The following is a 4,911-nucleotide window of genomic DNA, read 5'->3' on the forward strand; positions in this document are numbered from 1 at the left end:
CCACAACGAAACAGTCAATTAAACGTGGTTGAGATTAATATTTTAGCGGATAACGCCGGTTATGTCTGGGTTAGGTCTGGTATTTGCCCACATCTGGCTCATACCTACGCATTTTTCGCATACTTGTTGGCCATATCCCGGGTTTTTTTCTGGTTTGGATCCCGTAGTAATGTGGTTCCACACCGAAACAGTCAATAGAAGCTGGTTCCGATTAGTATTTTAGAGGATAACGCTGGTTATGTCTGTGTTAGTTCTGGTATTTGCAATCATCTGGCTCATACTTTCGCGTTTTTCGCACACTTGTTGGCCAGACCCTTGCCCTTTTCTGCTTTGGATCACGTAGTAATGTGGTACCACACTGAAACAGTCATTAGAAGCTGGTTCCGATAAGTATTTTAGAGGATAACGCTGGTTATGTCTGGGTTAGTTCTGGTATTTGTAATCATCTGGCTCATACTTTCGCGTTTTCCTCATAGTTGTTGGCCAGATACTGGGTTTTTTCTGGTTTGGATCCCGTAGTAATGTGGTTCCACACCGAAACAGTCAATTGAACCTGGTTGCGATTAATATTTTTGAGGATAACGCCGGTTATGTCTCGGTTAGGTCTGGTATTTGCCCTCATCTGGCTCGTACTTTCGCATTTTTCGCATACTTGTTGGCCAGATCTTGGGTTTTTTGTAGATTGGATCCCGTCGTATTGTGGTTCCACACCGAAACAGTCAATTAAACCTGGTTGCGATAAATATTTTAGTGGATAACGCCGGTTATGTCACGGTTAGGTCTGGGATTTGCCCTCACCAGCCTCGTACATTCGCACGTTTCGCATACTTGTTGGCCAGATCCTGGGCTTTTTCTGGTTTGGATCACGTAGTAATGTGGTACCACACTGTCAATAAAAGTTGGTTCCGCTTAGTATTTTAGAGGATAACGCTGGTTATGCCTGGGTTAGTTCTGGTATTTGCAATCATCTGGCTTATACTTTCGCGTTTTTCGCACACTTGTTGGCCAGACCCTGGCCCATTTCTCGTTTGGATCACGTAGTAATGTGGTGCCACACTGAAACAGTCAATAGAGGTTGGTTCCGATAAGTATTTTAGAGGATAACGCTGGTTATGTCTGGGTTAGTTCTGGTATTTGCAATCATCTGGCTCATACTTTCGCGTTTTTCGCATACTTGTTGACCAGATCCTGGGTTTTTTCTGTTATGGATCCCGTAGTAATGAGGTTCCACACCGAAACAGTCAATTAAACTGGTTGCGATTAATATTTTAGAGGATAACGCCGGTTACGTCTCGGGTAGGTCTGGGATTTGTCCTCATCTGGCTCGTACTTTCGCGTTTTTCGCATACTTGTTGGCCAGACCCTGGCCCTTTTCTGGTTTGGATCACGTAGTAATGAGGCTCCACACCGAAACAGTCAATTAAACTGGTTTCGATTAATATTTTAGAGGATAACGCCGGTTATGTCTCGGGTAGGTCTGGGATTTGTCCTCATCTGGCTCGTACTTTCGCGTTTTTCGCATACTTGTTGGCCAGACCCTGGCCCTTTTCTGGTTTGGATCACGTAGTAATGTGGTACCACACTGAAACAGTCAATAGAAGCTGGTTGCGAATAATATTTTAGAGGATAACGCTGGTTATGTCTGGGATAGTTCTGGTATTTGCAATCATCTGGCCCATGCTTTCGAGATTTTCTCATAGTTGTTGGCCAGATCCTGGGTTTTTCTGGTTTGGATCCCGTAGTAATGTGGTTCCACACCGAAACAGTCAATTAAACCTGGGTCCGATTAATATTTTAGAGGATAACGCCGGTTATGTCTGGGTTAGGTCTGGTATTTGCCCTCATCTGGCTCATACTTTCGCATTTTTCGCATACTTGTTGGCCAGATCTTGGGTTTTTTGTAGATTGGATCCCGTCGTATTGTGGTTCCACTCCGAAACAGTCAATTGAACCTGGTTGCGATTAATATTTTAGAGGAAAACGCCGGTTATGTCTAGGTTAGGTCTGGTATTTGCCCTCATGTCGCTCGTACTTTCGCATCTTTCGCTTACTTGTTGGCCTCATCCTAGCCTTTTTATGGTTTGGATCACGTAGTAATGCGGTACCACACCGAAACAGTCAATTAAACGTGGTTGCGATAAATATTACAGTGGATAACGCCGGTTATGTCACAGTTAGGTCCGGGATTTGCCCTCATCTGCCTCGTACTTTCGCACGTTTCGCATACTTGTTGGCCAGATCCTGGGCTTTTTCTGGTTTGGATCACGTAGTAATGCGGTACCACACTGAAACAGTCAATTAAACTGGATGCGATTAATATTTTAGAGGATAACGCCGGTTATGTCTCGGGTAGGTCTGGGATTTGTCCTCATCTGGCTCGTAATTTCGCATTTTTCGCATACTTGTTGGCCAGATACTGGGCTTTTTCTGGTTTGGATCACGTAGTAATGCGTTACCACACCGAAACAGTCAATTAAACCTGGTTGCGATTAATATTTTAGAGGATAACGCCGGTTATGTCTCGGTTTGGGCTGGGATTTGCCCTCATCTGGCTCGTACTTTCGCATTTTTCTCATCCTTGTTGGCCAGATCCTGGCCTTTCTCTGGTTTGGATCACGTAGTAATGCGGTACCACACCGAAACAGTCAATTAAACCTGTTTGCGATTAATATTTTAGAGGATAACGCTGGTTATGTCTGGGTTAGTTCTAGTATTTGCAATCATCTGGCCCATACTTTCGCATTTTTCGCATACTTGTTGGCCATATCCCGGGTTTTTTTCTGGTTTGGATCCCGTAGTAATGTGGTTCCACACCGAAACAGTCAATAGAAGCTGGTTCCGATAAGTATTTTAGAGCATAACGCTGGTTATGTCTGGGTTAGTTCTAGTATTTGCAATCATCTGGCTCATACTTTCGCATTTTTCGCATACCTGTTGGCCAGATCCTGGGTTTTCTCTGGTTTGGATCCCGTAGTAATGTGGTTCCACAACGAAACAGTCAATTAAACCTGGTTGAGATTAATATTTTAGCGGATAACGCCGGTTATGTCTGAGTTAGGTCTGGTATTTGCCCTCATCTGGCTCATACCTTCGCATTTCTCGCATACTTGTTGGCCGTATCCTGGGTTTTCTCTGGTTTGGATCACGTAGTAATGCGGTACCACACCGAAACAGTCAATTAAACGGGTTGCGATTAATATTTTAGAGGATAACGCCGGTTATATCTCGGGTAGGTCTGGGATTTGTCCTCATCTGACTCGTACTTTCACGTTTTTCGCATACTTGTTGGCCAGATCCTGGCCTTTTTCTGGTTTGGATCACGTAGTAATGTGGTACCACAACGAAACAGTCAATTAAACGTGGTTGAGATTAATATTTTAGCGGATAACGCCGGTTATGTCTGGGTTAGGTCTGGTATTTGCCCTCATCTGGCTCATACTTTCGCATTTTTCGCATACTTGTTGGCCGTATCCTGGGTTTTCTCTGGTTTGGATCCCGTAGTAATGTGGCTCCACAACGAAACAGTCAATTAAACGTGGTTGAGATTAATATTTTAGCGGATAACGCCGGTTATGTCTGGGTTAGGTCTGGTATTTGCCCACATCTGGCTCATACCTACGCATTTTTCGCTTACTTGTTGGCCATATCCCGGGTTTTTTTCTGGTTTGGATCCCGTAGTAATGTGGTTCCACACCGAAACAGTCAATAGAAGCTGGTTCCGATTAGTATTTTAGAGGATAACGCTGGTTATGTCTGTGTTAGTTCTGGTATTTGCAATCATCTGGCTCATACTTTCGCGTTTTTCGCACACTTGTTGGCCAGACCCTTGCCCTTTTCTGCTTTGGATCACGTAGTAATGTGGTACCACACTGAAACAGTCATTAGAAGCTGGTTCCGATAAGTATTTTAGAGGATAACGCTGGTTATGTCTGGGTTAGTTCTGGTATTTGCAATCATCTGGCTCATACTTTCGCGTTTTCCTCATAGTTGTTGGCCAAATACTGGGTTTTTTCTGGTTTGGATCCCGTAGTAATGTGGTTCCACACCGAAACAGTCAATTGAACCTGGTTGCGATTAATATTTTTGAGGATAACGCCGGTTATGTCTCGGTTAGGTCTGGTATTTGCCCTCATCTGGCTCATACTTTCGCATTTTTCGCATACTTGTTGGCCAGATCTTGGGTTTTTTGTAGATTGGATCCCGTCGTATTGTGGTTCCACACCGAAACAGTCAATTGAACCTGGTTGCGATTAATATTTTAGAGGAAAACGCCGGTTATGTCTAGGTTAGGTCTGGTATTTGCCCTCATGTCGCTCGTACTTTCGCATCTTTCGCTTACTTGTTGGCCTCATCCTAGCCTTTTTATGGTTTGGATCACGTAGTAATGCGGTACCACACCGAAACAGTCAATTAAACGTGGTTGCGATAAATATTACAGTGGATAACGCCGGTTATGTCACAGTTAGGTCCGGGATTTGCCCTCATCTGCCTCGTACTTTCGCACGTTTCGCATACTTGTTGGCCAGATCCTGGGCTTTTTCTGGTTTGGATCACGTAGTAATGTGGTACCACACTGTCAATAAAAGTTGGTTCCGCTTAGTATTTTAGAGGATAACGCTGGTTATGCCTGGGATTGTTCTGGTATTTGCAATCATCTGGCTCATAGTTTCGCGTTTTTCGCATACTTGTTAGCCAGATCCTGGGTTTTTTCTGTTTTGGATCCCGTAGTAATGAGGTTCCACCCCGAAACAGTCAATTAAACTGGTTGCGATTGATATTTTAGAGGATAACGCCGGTTACGTCTCGTGTAGGTCTGGGATTTGTCCTCATCTGACTCGTACTTTCGCGTTTTTCGCATACTTGTTGTGCAGATCCTGGCCTTTTTCTGGTTTGGATCACGTAGTAATGTGG

This window comes from Colletes latitarsis, unplaced genomic scaffold (assembly GCF_051014445.1).
Source record: "Colletes latitarsis isolate SP2378_abdomen unplaced genomic scaffold, iyColLati1 scaffold0018, whole genome shotgun sequence".
NCBI lineage: Eukaryota > Metazoa > Arthropoda > Insecta > Hymenoptera > Colletidae > Colletes > Colletes latitarsis.